Raw genomic sequence first — 16,437 nt, 5'->3', positions numbered from 1 at the left:
ATTAGAAAGTAAAATCATTACTTTTTGGTTATATTTGTTTTTTGTGAAAGCAAAAACAATTTTTAAAGCCATCTTGATACAAGCCACATTGTACGGGGACTGGTTTGTAAATATTTCAATGAATGAATGAAATCGTCAAATTTTTTATAAACTGTAATGAGGTAACTCAGCAAAGAAAGTCCATTTGTAAAGTATAGTTTATTAATTTGCTATTGTTTTGGATTACCGCTATAGTTTATTTTTATGAACGAGAGAGTAATTAGCATAATTTTAACTGGTAGCTCCGATCACCTCATGGGCGTGCTCAAGATTAATTGAAAAGTTACTTTGAATAATTGTAAAAAATAAATGAATTATTTCAGTGTTATAAAGTGTTATGTGTATGTAAACAAAAGTGACCTCTTTTATCACACACTATATTAGAACTGACTGGCCTACATTAAAAAGTGTTTTAAAAAATTCACATTTTTTTTAATTTTTAAAAATTACAAAAGAGAAAAAGAGTTTTTAAAACCGTCTAAGGTATGTTAAATAGATGAATAAAAATATTAATATAAAACTTACAGCTACTTGTTACAAATCCAAATCAGATTCAGAAGATGAACTTTCAGAACCAAGATTTATAATAACTGGCTCGATCATTTTATCAGTAATATTGTCCAGCTTCCACATTTTTTCCTCTTCTTTAATAGTGTGATTTACTGCCTTTTCCCAGTTTTCAGGTTTTACATTATTTACGGCCTCCAAAAACAACTGTTTAACATCATGAATTTTAAAAGTGGTATTTTTTTTTGAAACTTCACTCTTTATCTGTGCCCATACCAGTTCAATCGGGTTTAATTCACAATGATATGGTGGGGATCTAAGTACTGTCATTCCACGATTTTTGGCAATTTCATCAATTTCGTATTTTTTAAATTTTTCTTTATGAAGGGCACACAACGAATAAAGTTCCTTTCTTATAGATCCGGGATGGTACGTAATATTTTTTGAACTCAGCCAATTCTGCAAGTCTTTTTTTAACCACTTGGTTGTGGGCAGTCCTTCTATAAGTCTGGAGTGATAACTTGCATTATCCATTACTATTACACAGTTCTTAGGAAGAAGATCTATCATTTGTTCGAACCATTCTCGAAAGACATCAGCGTTCATGTCTTCATGGTAGTCACCGGTACGAGTTGATTCAAAAGTTAATAAACCACCTTCAACAAAACCGTCTGAACTGCCAATGTGTACTATTATCAGCCTGCGTCCCTTTCCTGATGGTGGGTTTAAACCAGTAGATAAGTTATTTACAAAAGCGTGCCTTTGACTTGTAACAGTTTCATCCTGCCAAAATTTATTTGGTGTATGACCCTCGTTGATCCATGTTTCATCAAGATAAAATATTTTTCTTTTTTGGTTTCTCATTTCCTTTATGGTTCTTAGAAAATGTCTTCTCCATATGACAATATCGCTTCTTTCTAATAAAATAGACTTTCTGGGATTCTTTTTCCAGCGGAAGCCTATTTCTTTTAAAAGTTTCCATAACGTACTTCGACTCATTTCTGGGTAATCCTTATCATCTCGAACTGAGACAAGAACTTTATCCAATGTTGGAAATTCTTGTCTAAAGAAGAATTCATGCACTTTCCGTCGAAGTCCTTCTTTAAAATGATATTCTATTTGAAATTTTGGTTTCCCTGGAGCATTACGTGGCATTTGAAAACTACCACATTTCTCTTCTTTAGTAACTCTGTAAATCGTAGATTTCCCAACACTAAGTGTACTGCTAACTAACTCAACGGTCTCATCAACAGTTTCTTATAAACGTTTGTCTGTAAATGATTTAAAACAATTAAATATTAATGTTTTTTCATTAACTGTTAGAGGACCAATTTTTCGGCGTTTACACGGCACTTCCAAATTTTCCATAACACTAGTATACACAATAAACTGCACCATGCAACTCAAGTACCTACTTTTAGTGAACTGTTAAGAATTTTGAATACGCCACTTGGACCTTCCTATATACAAAATGGAAAAACCCACTATCACATTTTCTGTGGAATAAGTTTAGAAGGTAATTATCTAGTCAATTACTGTCGTAGATTCCTGGAATTAAAGAATTAAATGTTTGATTGTTGAAACCCTTACTTCGTGGAATGCACTCATTTCAGATAAAATAAAACGTTTTATTTTATCTAAAGAATTAAACTTTATTTTGCAAATAGGCAAAGAATTAAACTTTATTTTGCAAATAGATAAAATAAAACGTTTTATTTTATCTAAAGAATTAAACTTTATTTTGCAAATAGGTAGGTACTTATTAAACTTTTTTTGGTTATATATAACCAATAAAATAAACATCTTACATTTCTTGCAAATTCATTAGTACCTGTTAACCTCCATAACTCCGACACTCGCAACCTTATTTAGGGATTAGTAAACCTCACAACTATTGTAGGTATTCTATTCTGCTCCAACCTTTATACCTGGTGGTCATAGTCAATTTAAAATTGTTTTCCTATATACTTCTGTAAACTTGTTGACAAATATCTGTTTTTCATTGAGTCACCCGTATCAACAGTTTAGGGATTTGCATACATAATTTATTGTTTTATTACTCTCTCATACATAAAAATACACTATAGATACTCGACACTCAGTGGTCTACTTTTAATCTATTGTACAGCATAAGGAGTACGAAAGTAAATTGCTCTAGTTATAAAAATATGAAATAAGTCATTTCTAAATTGAAAAAGAAAATCCTTGAATAATATTTTTACAGTATTATTAATGATAGGCTAAATTGCAGCGCCAGTTTATAGCACCTTCTTAAAACATTAGTACCTACACCCCTGAATAATATTAACTTAATCAGATGACTGGGCTTCGTGAAATGGGCAGTGGATCTGTCAGCCAAGGCACAGTATATTGCTAAAAAATTTTAGCGATATACTGTGAGCGTGACGTGAGATGTAAGTCAGTATTGTATTGGTATTTGTTTTGATACTTGTTTTCAAGTTATTCTTAGTATTAGTGAATAAAACTGAATTACGAAAAGACATCCGAACATTTACAGCGATTGTTTGATGAAATAGATTCTGACGTACAGTTTGAAGATGCTGACTTAGAGAATGTACAAGATAAAATTGAGGTACGTGAAGAGGACTCTGCTACGAAACAAGAAGATAATTTCATTGACGATGACATAGAAATAGAGATACCGTAATTTCGGGTGACTTGGCCCACCAGGGTGACTTTGGCTCATTTTGAAAGAAAAATATTTTACTAGGGCGTTTGTTCAATATATTATCAAGTAAATTTCATTATATCGCACCATCAGTACCATATGAACTGTAGGAAAATTTTAATAAATTACCGTAATACTTGTTATATTAAGAAAAAAACGAATTTCTAAAATGTAGCCATTTCACATTAGATCTTTTGTCCCGTAAAAATTGGTTGGCAACCAATAATACTTCCTAGAGTAAGATTAATTACATAGTTGCGTATTGAAAATCTGCGAATTTTAAACTGCCGTGCAGCATTATTTCAGTCTAAACATAGACACTAAAGAAGGTCGGGTATTATTTGCAAGGTGCTACAGAATTGAATGGTTTCAGGTGACTTTGGCCCAGCTTGTTGATTGTCGGATTTTGTTCATTCATTGGTTCTTTATTAAATTAAAGTAAGTAAATGCTGATTTTAAATTTGAATTTAGCCTTGAAGTAACTGCAGGGTTTATTAATTTTATAGCACTAATGACATGAGTAACCTTCTTTCTTTTTTAGATGCCCTCAAATTACAAACGTGTTGCTGGCAGTAGAAATTATGGAAATTACACGGAAGACAACTTAGAGAAAAGCTGCAATAGAATTTAGAGTGCCAGTAAGTACTTTAAAAAATAGATTAAAAAATAGTTATACAAAACAATATCGTGGTCAGCCTTCACGTCTCATATTTGTAGCTTTTCTTTATACGGATTTCCATTCGATCAGACAGATTTATGAAGTTTAGTGAAAAATTATTTTCTCTCAGTTTTAGTGTTAAATTATTAGTGATGGTTGAATTATTAAGCAATTTAATAATAACTTGCCAGGAAAAGACTGGTTAAATGCTTTCCTTAAACGAAATCCGTTGTTAACTCAACGTTTTGCAAGCAATATCAAACGATCGAGAGCAGAAATCAGTAAAACCACTATAAGAGACTACTTTTACAAATTTCAGAATGAACTTGTTGATGTCCCAGCTAACAACATTTGGAACTACGATGAAACAAATTTAAATGACGATCCCAACAAAAAGAAAATTTTAACAATGGGACTAAATATCCTAAACATACATGCCATAAACATCAATAATGTTTTGTACAAATGCGGCTAGAGAAATGCTACCTGTATACGTCGTATACAAATCCAATAAACTGTGGTCGACTTGGGTAGAAAATGGCTTAAATGGGGCACAGTACAACAGATCGAATAGCGGATGGTTCGACACAGCTTGTTTCGAAGATGGTTCACTTCTCTTTTATTGCCAACATTAAAACACATTCTTCTTCTTCTCGTAGCACTACAACCCGGGTGGGTTTTGGCTGACTGCACAACTTGCTTCCATCTTGAATGGTCGTCCATAATAGTTGGGTCAGTGGGTAGCCCCATTGTTCTTAAATCTGACCATATATTGTCTCTCCATCGCATTCGTGGACGTCCTAAGGGCCTTCTTCCTGTGGGGGCTTCCTCCCATATTAACTTGGCAAAGCGGTTATTAGGGAGTCTATGGACATGGCCAGCCCATGTTAGACGTTGAGATTTAATCTCTTGGACTATATCGCTCGCTCTATACATCTACTTAAACTCAGCATTTGTTCTCATTCGGTATTGGTTGCTATTAATGTCGTGATAAGGCACAAAGATTCTTCTGAGGATTTTCCTCTCAAATCATTTAGGTTTCTTTGGTCAGTGTCCACGTCTCATACCCATACATGAGCACTGATTTAATCACCGTTTTATATATTCTAATCTTTGATGTTCGTGTTAGGCTTTTAGATTTAATATTATTATGGAGGCTGTACATACATCTGTTTGCTGCCTGAATTCTTCCTTTAATCTCTTCCGCGATATCGTTATCTGCAGTAATTCTTGCTCCGAGATATTTAAAACTCTCCACTCCTTCAAAGTTATATGGGTCTATTGTAACATTTTGCCCTATTTTATCCCGTCCCTTTTGTCTGTTGATGCACATGTATTCTATTTTCTCTTGGTTTACCCCTTAAACTGTGTTTCCCACAATGTCAATTTCATCTGCGTATCATAGTAGTAATTTTGGTCCATTAACTGTCAGTAATTCTGTTTTAAGTTGTGCTGCTCTTAGTACTTTCTCCAGGATGATATTAAAGAGAAGAGGTGACAGCTCATCTCCTTGTTTCAGGCCACTGCTTATTTCGAAAAATTTCGAGAGTTTGTTACTTATCCGTACTCTGGATCTACAGCTATTCAAACATAACTTAACAAGCTGGATAAGTTTTTTTGGAACTGAAAGTTCTGCCGTTGCATTCCACATCTGATCCCTTTTAACGCTTTCGTACGCTTGCCGGAAATCTATGAAGAGATTATGGATAGTTGTATTGAATTCCCATCCTTTTTCAAGCAGCTTCTTATAGTGAACATCTGATCTACGATCGATCTAAGTTTGAAACACATTCCAGGCATTAAAGTGTTAATTGGTGACAATTTATCGTCCTCTATATCATTAAAAATTTTAATGCTTTGTGAAGCAGAAAACGCCTACTGCCTAATGTCGCCTACTTTCGACCGATGAAAATAGCTTGGCAAAATATTTTGGTAGAATACAAAACACTGAATGTTGACACCAACTTAATCCCAAAAAGCACCTTTCCTATCCTTTTGAAAAAACTGGTTGAAATAATTAGTGGAAATGACGGAAAAAGCTGGGAAAGTGGCTTAAGAAAATGTGGCACGCAGAGGAAGTACTAACCAGAATTCCAAACTGTATAACTGATGCTGCGCAAGTACCTTCGAGAGTAAGTGACACTGTTTCAAATTTTCTTGTAGAAAAAGGGGGATTACAGTCTATAATAAAAAAAACTTGAAATATTGGTACAATGGTTTTAAGTTGTGTTTTAGTTTCTGTTTCTATCTCGTTAATAATTTATTTCACTTTTTTTTGGTTTAAATAATTTCTTTGTGTTTTGCCTTTGATCTTTGTATTTTTCTCGTTCCTCTTCTTTGCTTGTACTTAACCATTTCATTCTTGTTTTATTCTTTTCTTTCAGTGTTAATTTACACTCATCGTCAAACCAATTATTTCTTCTTTTATTTTGCGTTTTGTAAACCAATTTCTTTTTCAATTTATCTACGCCCCATTTTCTCTGTGCTTTTCGCCTTTCATTCTTCGTTGTTTTTATTTTACATTTTGTAATCACTGGCATATGGTCCAAATCGATGTTGGCCCCTCTGAGAGATCTAACGTCATTTATTGATTGTTTCTGTGTCTTTTTAATCAGTACATGGTCAGTAATGTCACCTCGGGAGAACAAATAAGGGTCTAACCACCTTTTCGGGTTATGGACTTGGAAAATATTTATATCTTCGGTGTCTTGCCTTGAAAAAGGCAAGATATTTCTTACACAACAAAATCCTCGTCGAAAATGGTACATTAGGTTGTGGTCTTCCGATGGCTTGTCATGAGAAAGACAAGATATTTTCTTACATGACAAAGGATTGTCGAAATAAAAACACCAAGTTAAGGTTGAAAATAACTCTCAGCCACAGAGTATGGAAAATAGAACAGGAGCAGAGCCCCGAGAGCACTAAGCTCTCGGAGAGCCCGTGAGGGACTGACCTGGCTGACCTGAAAATCGCCAATATTTATATGCGCTGTTCTAGCGATAAATAGGGATTTCCAGGACAAGAGCCAATGGGAAAATTCGAGGCGGGGCGATGCGCATCGAAATGCGCATAAGAAATCGTTAAGATCCATTCTGGTCATTTTTTTATCTTTTCGTTGAGGAGGCGCGACTGCTCGTCCGATCGGGACTTGTGAGGTATCGTTGGAAAGGGGAGGGCTCAACAAATACGTTAACATAAAAAACAAAGATGGCGGTATTGCCAAAAGAACACTAAGCTTGTAACGTCTAAACGGCTCATCGGATCGTGATGTGTGAGGTATTGTTGGAAAGGGGAGGGGAAAACGACTACGTAGACACAAAAAACAAAGATGGCGTCATTGCCAAAAGGACATTAAGCTTGTAACGTCTAAACAGCTCAACGTACAACAACATGCAAGGTATGGATGGAAAGGGGAGGTGGTAGCGAATATGTTAAAATAAAAATCAAACGCAAAGACAATACTATGGTCTATTTATATCTCGTGCTACTTATGTCCTTGTTTAATGCCGCTGCTAAATTACAAAGTCTTTCTCCATTATTGTTTGTTGTGTCATATATTGAGTTTGCACCTGCAACCTCTCTAAAGCAATTTTCTTTACCTATTTGCCAATTTTCTTAACCTATTACCTAATATATTGTCTTCCGGGATTTTTTCGGCGTTATCTTCTAGTGTTTCATAGAACTGTTGTTTTACGTCAAGTCATTACTCTTTTCTGTGGGTGCATAGACATTTATTATGGAGAACTTGTTCGGTTTGCTGTTTACTCTTACGTATGATATTCTTTCACTTATGGGTTTAAATTCCATAACTTTATGTCTCTTTTTTCCTATCACCATAAAAGCCGTATCCCCATATCCCTGTTTTTCTTCGCCTGCATACCATACTGTATAATTTTCCTTTTCGATTTTTCCATGTCCAAATATGTAGTTAAAAGCCTTTAAATGTTGTTCTGAAGCTATTTTCTTGTGGCATGTTAAAGTAATTACTATTTAAATGGGAATAAGCCACAATTAAAGGTTAAAGTACGTTTATTGACGTTTCAATTTTCACTTCGGAAATCGTTCTCAAAATACAAAAATTGAAACGTCAATAAACGTACTTTAATCTTTAATTGTGGCTTATTCCCATTTAAATAGCATTAAAATGGTACAGATTTGTTATTATTTATTTCTTTGTTAATAAATTGGTGTGATGTTTTTAACAGATACCCTGCATGGCAAAGTAAAACTCCCAATTTGGAGTTTACTGACCCTGATACGATGTCTCTGTATAGGCTCTAGATGGCAACGAGTTGTCATCTTTATGTTTTATCTATCTACAAATATTTATGTATGTTTTCTTTAGTTAAATTGGTTTTTTTACCTTATATACACTGTACTGTTATTCAACTATATTTTTGATTTTCACTATCTTAATATTTTGACTTGTCAAAAACGAAATTTATTTTATAATTTTATTAAATAAATAAATTGGAAGGTGACTTCTTAATTAGTACCCACCACTGAGGTAACGTAGGACGTTTTCGTTCTTAGTTGTAATATTGGGAAGAAAACATATGATATCTATTATAATTAACTGAATGAGTTTTGCAATAAAACCATTTTCGTTTATCAGTAGCAACCTGTTGATCTTGGTCTATCTGACGTTGTTTCAAAGTCATATTATGTTTTATAATTTTGTTTCATTGATTTAAAATCCTGAAATCCATCAAATAAGTTCAGTATTAAATGCTAAGGCAGCATTTCGGGGGCAAATTCAATTTGTGTTTGTATTCTATTGTATTTCTATATAAGTTTCAATTTTTACAATTTTCTTTTTATAAACTTGATATATACATTTTGAAATATATCAATTTCGTGGAATCGTGATGTTATACGACTATTTTAACTGAAATAACAAAACATTTTTCCAGAAGTATTTCACAAAACTGAAAAACTCCGAAAGAAGGAATGTGCACGTTCAGTTTTTATATTAAAATTGTATCAAATACAATTTACATAAAGGATCTTCATACCTGGTTTCTTTTGAAGGTTACTTTTCAATTGCGTTCTTTCAGTATTACCGTTTTAAGGTTGTGCTTTAGCGCACCAACATCGAGGGAATATCCCACTACCGCCGCATTCCGTTAGGAAATAGGAGATCAGATTTCGTGACCCTCGGCGCTCAATTTGACGATTTGCCAAAGAAAAGACTCAGGGAAAATGATGGATAGCACAAATCATAAGGGATGCGGTCGGAATATAATAACCCACTTGTGTCAGTGGGGACTGACGGTAATCTCATCAGCTGTTGAGATATACGGGGTGGCACTTAAGTTATTGGCGGTAGATGAACGGCAAAATGCTGACAATGGTTAAGTGACTTTCTTTTGTTTCACGTTACGGTGTAAAATAAAATTGCTTTGCGTTGTTTAAACTGCTTATAAAAAGTAGAGAAGACTAATTTTAATTATGTACAAATATCACGAGTAATTATAATGGAAAGACCGGAATAAGCTCAAATCGCTCATAGAAAAATTTCGCGTTTCATCTTTTTGATTTAAATATTTTTAGCATCGATTTAAATGGATTTAGTGATGCATGTCCAGTTGAATACGGCGCCTATATCTGCCTATATAGTGGCTCGATACTTGTCATCAAATCTTGTCGCAAAATCGCGAGTTGCACCTTTGAAAAGCAAAATTTCTAAACTAAAACATTCCTAAACTAGAATTAATAACTATGGAAATTCTAGTCAAATTTATCGAAAGAAATTATAACGACCTTTAAAAACCATGTAAAGATTGATTCTATAAATGCATGGCCAGATTCACAAATTGCTCTCAGCTGGATTAAACACCCTGTTAATAATTGTAATACGTTTATTTCGAATAGAGTGGCCAGTAATCAGAATCTTAGTAAAAATCTAAAGTGGACATATATTAAAGAGTTTTTGCTAAATTCTAAAATATATATTGATCAATTTGATTGATCAAATTAAAAGTTTACCGGAAATAAAATACCTCTATTAGTTGTTAATCATTCACCAAAAAATAATTGGACGCAATCGTTTATGTATTTAGGTTTATATACAATATGAAACATAATAATGAAAAAATTAAGGGTACTTTTACACGTACAGAACTTTCAAACGCTCATGATTTCATTAATAAAACTATTCAGGAACAATATTTTGCAAAAGATATACTACACTTATTAGAAAAAAACTCGTCGTTGACAAGAAATTGCTCCCTCTTAATCCTTTTTTAGACTCCTCTCGTATTGTACGTGGCGGAGGACGCTTACAAAATGCAAACATAAATTTTAATACTAAAATTCCCTATATTGTTGCCCGTAAATGATCATGTTGTTTCTTTGCCCATTAAAAAGAACATTGCAGGCTAGAACACACTGGTCCTCAAAATGTGTTAGGCAATTTGCACCTATGATGTTGGTCGTTAAGTGGGGTCAAGTATGTTAAACGCATTACCAAACAATGCATTACTTCTTATAGATTCGACGCACAAGGCGCATCACAACTTATGTCTCCACTTCCATTTGATAGTTAGAATTTAGTGCGCTTTTTACACCTTTTACACTGCGCTTTTAGTAAGTGTAGACTTTGCAGGTCATCTGTTTATTAAAGCTTCTCGATAACGCAAGGCATAAACACTTAAATGTTATTTTGCGTGATTGTGTTATTTATATACTCGCGTATTTTATATAGTTATTGTGTGTCTCGCTTATATTTTGAAAGGTACACGTTTCTCAAACGCTTATTGTTAATTATGTTTATTATAACTAAAGAAAACATTCTTAGTTCATGTTCCAATTATTGATCTTAAAACTTTATCAGTACTATAGTGTTTTGTGCTTCGCGAACTTTTGTGAATCGGACAGTGAATCTGGGGTTTAAATATAAGAACTGATTAGCAAAAGTGAAATAGACAATATCAGAGTATGGATGGTAACTTAGGACATAGAAAAAGTAAAGAGATTAAGAACTTAGGATGCTAGTTAAACAATAAATAATATCCTGGTGTTTAAGTCAATATTAGAAGCAAAATAGCCAGAACAAAGTTCTTCAACATGAAGTCACTATTCCGCAATAAATACCTGAGTCTAACTACACGATAACGTGTCTTTAAATGCTACCTATGGTCTACATCTACGGAAGCATGTAACATCTGGATTCTTTTGAGATGTGATTATACCGGCGGTTATTGAAAATATCTTGGATCGAGAGAGTATCAAATGATTAAGTTTTTGGAAAAAAGGGGAAAAGATAAGAAATTATCAACAACATTTAAATAAAAAAAAGTAGCCTATTTTGGTCATAGATTTAGAAATGATAAGTAAGGTTTCCTGCAGTAATCGTCGAAGATGAGACATCGCAGGAAGAAGTTCTCTTGGCTGTGAAACTCACGACAATGGTTTGATATTAGAGAGAACAGCATAATTATACGATTAGCTCAAAATAGAGAAAAATTCCACTTAATGATCATTAACATTCGATGAGGATATAACAGACGAAGTGGAAGAAGTGAAAACTAAAAGGAGATTATAATAAAAAGGCAGATGAAATATGGATGAATACAAAAGTTGTCTAATGAATGTCTAATATCAAATATAGCGTATATTTTATAACAACTATTATTTATAAAAAACAGGTTTACTATAAATTATTCAAATCTTATTAAAAAATATCAAACTACACTGGGTAAGCATTTGATTAATTTTATTACTTTTTTGGAACTCCATGTATGCAATATAACTTTAAGATGGACAGTTATTGAAGTGAGAGGGCGCAAAGAGGGGAAAGTTGTTTTCGAAAAGAGAGTTTATTATAGAAAGAAGCGTCTGGAGTTCGTCCATGTGGGTTGATACGATTTCTGTGAGCGTTGAACCAAAATCCTGATTATCTTTCGACTTCCATTGATTTTTGTCGTCTATTCTCCAAAATACATAAATATAATAAAGCCAAAATCGTAGAACTTTATACCAGACGGTTTATCACGGTTTTTATCCTACAAAAAATTAAACGAAAGGATATTGGACGAAAAAAATTACGTCGCAATAAACTGGGAAAAAACGTATTTGTAAATAAAGAAAATAAATTAAATATGGGTGTATTATTTTAAGTATTTAAAGAATACATTTATTATCAGCAGTTACCATTATTATTAAAAAAAATGAACGAAAAACTGTAAATGGACTTTGAAACCTACAGCTGAAAATATTGAAGCTGTTCAACATCAACATCCAAAAATGTACATTTTAGCAGTAACCAAATAAACAAAATGTTATACAGTATATGCTAACTTCATTTAATAAAATTAACTTTAAATTTATTATATTATCAAGTTATAATGTTTTCAACAGCTAATTACAATGGATTACTCAAAACTCGTATTCCTTCATACTTTTTAAATTTTTAAATTTCAAGGTTTATTCCAGATTTCCAGTTATAGATCTGAGTTGACTTTTTTATATATATAATAGGCAAGTCTTCTACAGCTAGCGCCGTTTCTCGCATCCTAATTTCCAGCGTTTTCTGTCGAAACATTCTTCAGTTTTTAAATCTCTGACGGTCATTGCATCTTTGACATCTTGTCTCCATGACCGTCTTGGTCTACCTCGTTTTCTTCTAGTGGGCGGAGTCCATTTTTCAATCTTTTTTTAGCCATCTATTTTCAGGCATTTCTCTCCTAATGTCTACGTTCCTCACTCTATCAAGTCTAGCAAGCCGGTAACATTGATTTGTTTATTTGATTGGTTTCCCAAAGTTCGACACAGTACAACCCAATACTTTCTATTATTATTTTATAAATTCTCCCAGATTTAGCTATACGGCTCACACTCCCTCTAAGGGAAAAATTCACTCATCCCAGATACCTACTGTATCAAAAGGATTGAGCTCTGGTGGGACTCTTTTCATGTTATCGAGTCCTAGGTGACTTGGTACGTCGGTGTATCTCCCAAAAATTTTCGCACGCATCTGGACGTCGAAAGTAGCACAGCTTTCTGCATGATCTTATATAGATGTTCATTTAGACCCAGCTTTGTTTTCTAGGAGGTTCTTCGGAATGACTCCAGTGGTAGAAAGAATAATAGGTATCGTCTGAGTAGTTTCCATTCTCCATTGTTTCCCTTATTTGTATTTCCAGATCTCTGTACTTGGCAATCTTTTTGTTGTACTTAACACGTAGATTATTGTTGTTAGGTATCGCCACATCGATTAGCGTTATTTGTCTTGTTAGTTTATTAACTAGCACGAGATCTGGTCTATTATGTGCTACAGTTTGGTCTGTGAGCACAGTGCGATCCCAGTATAGCTTGTAGTTGTCATTTATATATTATAAATAAATGAACTATAAATTATAAGTAAAATAAAATAAATAAACTTATAAATTTTTATTATTATTTTCTTTTTGTATTTTATTATTACACAATAGTCCGTGTAGCTGTCTAGTGGCTGTTCTTGCTGGGACAATTCTAGAATATATTTCTTCATTACTCCCTACTTTTGATATTATTTAAACTCTCAACTATGTGAAGGTTTTAGTTGACTTTATAGTTCCCATTTCAATTTGTAGGTTTTCTCATTTTTCTCCTGTAAATAAATACTCAGTTTTTTGTATATTAATTGTAAGGCCCCAGTTGGTGTACTCCTCCACCAGTTTTCTAAGCATGTAGTCTATATCTGTCTTGTCTTGAGCTAGAATGGCTTGGTCGTCAGCAAAGTGTATCATGTACAATCTCTCGTCTTTGATTGGAATGCCCATATTGAATTGAATATATTTTAAAGAGTGCTACGCAGCAGCCTTGCTTTAGACCCCTACTAATAGGAATTTTTCTAGTTAATTTGTTTCCAGTTTTAATGTTAACCGTCATATTTTTGTAAAACTGTTGTACTACTTTTAACCTTGTAACCATCCAAAAAACTAATAAATCCAGTTAGAATGCGTTTTTAAGTTTAACTAATAAGAAATATTTCAACTTACAGTTTTAAATAATGTTGGTAAACTTTAACTGTAATTTATAACGTTTAATATTCACAGTTTAACACTTGTTTACAACTTCTGTCAGGGCCGAACTCGCTGTAATTTATTAATTATATATTTTAATACTATATTAGAAAGTTATGACAAAATTGCAGCAATTGCAAATACACACGCATAGAACTTAACTAACTTAACAACCAGTACACCCAAAATATCAAAATACAGAGATGAGTCCGTCAGGGTTGCGTGCTGTCCCCACTACTTTTCAATGTCTACAGTGAAGCGGTATTTCAAAAAGCGCTCTCAGACTCAATAGAAGGTATATCTATCAATGGAGAAGTTTGGAATAACTTACGTTTTGTAGACGATACAGTAATAATGACGGATAATAACAATGATTTACAGAACGTAATGCAACGCCCTAATGAACGCTGTCATGAGTACGGACTGAAGATAAATTTAAAGAAAACTAAATGCATGATCATGACTAAATCTGCACATGCAAATATCCAACTGACTATTGAAAATACTGCAATTAAGAGTGATAATAACTATATATACTTAGAAACTTGGATAACATCAGATGTAGACCAAACCAAATAAATTAGGACACGCATTGAAATAGCACGTGCATCATTCATTAAACTTAAAAGTTTCTTTGCTGTCGAGATATAAGGTTAGAACTACGCCTGAGAATGCTTCGATGTTACGTGTTCTCTACTCTTCTTTATGGCTTGGAAGCGTGGACACTAAAACAAGTCCATCGGAATAAGTTGGCCGCCTTTGAATTTTGGTGTTACAGAAGAATCCTAAGAATATCATGGATTTAAAGAATGTCAAACGTGGAAGTAACTAGAAGGATAGGAAATGAGGCGGAAATAATATTAACTATCAAAAGACGAAAACTTGAGTACTTAGAACATGTGATGAGAGTGCAAAAATACGCATTATTACAACTTATTATGCAAGGCAAAATCCGAGGAAAGCTAAATGTGGGAAGACGAAGAATATCCTGGCTTAAGAACTTAAGGGAATGGTTTGATTGCAGTAGTGCAGAACTTTTTAGAGCGGCAGTTAACACAGTCCGCATAGCCATGATGATTTCCAACCTTAGATAGAAGATCGAACTTAAAGAAGAAGAAGAAGAAGAACTTTACTCGTTTAATTTTGGTTTCGAAAATAGGAAATTTTAATTTAAATTTTGTTTATAAGTTGAACCTTTAAAAGTTCCATTTATTTAAAATAAACAATATTACCGGCTAACATTTAGAAATGGCTCTGACATTAATTATTTATGTAATACATTAAACTAATATAATATACTTTTTACGTCCCATTAAAAGTTAAAACTTTCTTCCGGCCTAAATAAGCAACGTCTCATCAATCGGCACTTTCGCCTCCTGACACATTGTTGACTACACCCATCTCCGTCGTTCTGATATAATCTCGGAGCATTGACTCATTCTTTTACTCCCATGGGCAATGCTTTAATCCGCTCCATGTAGGTTTTCTGTCGTTCATTTCCTCGGAATTAGCTGTTATAAGCTGAACCGTTTCATAAATTTTTGAAAAGCCCCTTTTAAACGGGCTCTCGCTATTGACGATACGTGTAAATTGCTTCGTTTGCATTTTATATTGGATATTGCCCTCGAAAGTGAGTGTTTTAATTTAAGACCTGAAGAAAAAATAATTAATTTTTTTGGCACTAAAATGGAATGGTGCAGGTTTTTAAGTAATTTTACGAAAAGGTATTCTCAATAAAATATTGCCACTTTTTCGTAAAAACAATGAAAGCAATTAACTTTTGAGCTCTTTAACGAACAAATCAAAGAAGCTTTATTAAAAATATGGACCGGATTTGTTATACTATCATCTTGCTTAACATTTCAGATCAGAATTACCAGAACCAAAGTACCTGAAGAGTGGAAACTATGTATAACTTCGACAATACATCAAAAATATGGCAGAAATGACTGCGATAACTACCGTGGTATCTTGATTACTTGGACAATTAGCAGAATATATGGAAAGATCCTTAAAAATCGGGTTGAAGAAGAGTTTTAAGATATGGAAGCAGAAGAAAAGGCAAGCTTTAGAGCAAGATTGTCCACGGCAGACCACTTTTTCTATGTAACCCAAGTGTTGGAAAGAAGGCAACGTTTGATCAAGAAGTTCGTTTTCTCCATGTGGACTTAAAAAAAGCATACGACAGAGTTACGCACTAAATGCTGTGGACGTAAATTGTAAAACATAGTCAAACGAGTCCTGCAAAAATTTCACATTATTCTCTTATTAGAAACAAAAACAAAAAATGTTTGTCGCCGTTACTAAATGTAACAAAAATGCATTAACTATATTTGTTTAATATAAATTTGATAAAAGTGACAAGGCGACAAATATTTAATTGAGCTTTCTATGTATTGTCATATTTTTGAAACAAAGTTTAATCTTTCATTTGGATATCCATAAAACAATACTTGCAGTAATCACAATTCGGGGGACGGTAGTACAGAGCGTGGAGAAAATTATACTCTTGTTTAAATCAAAGTAGATAGAAAAAT

The sequence above is a fragment of the Diabrotica undecimpunctata genome, chromosome 3 (assembly GCF_040954645.1).
Source record: "Diabrotica undecimpunctata isolate CICGRU chromosome 3, icDiaUnde3, whole genome shotgun sequence".
Taxonomy (NCBI): Eukaryota; Metazoa; Arthropoda; class Insecta; order Coleoptera; family Chrysomelidae; genus Diabrotica; species Diabrotica undecimpunctata.
Note: the sequence above shows the minus strand (reverse complement) of the source record.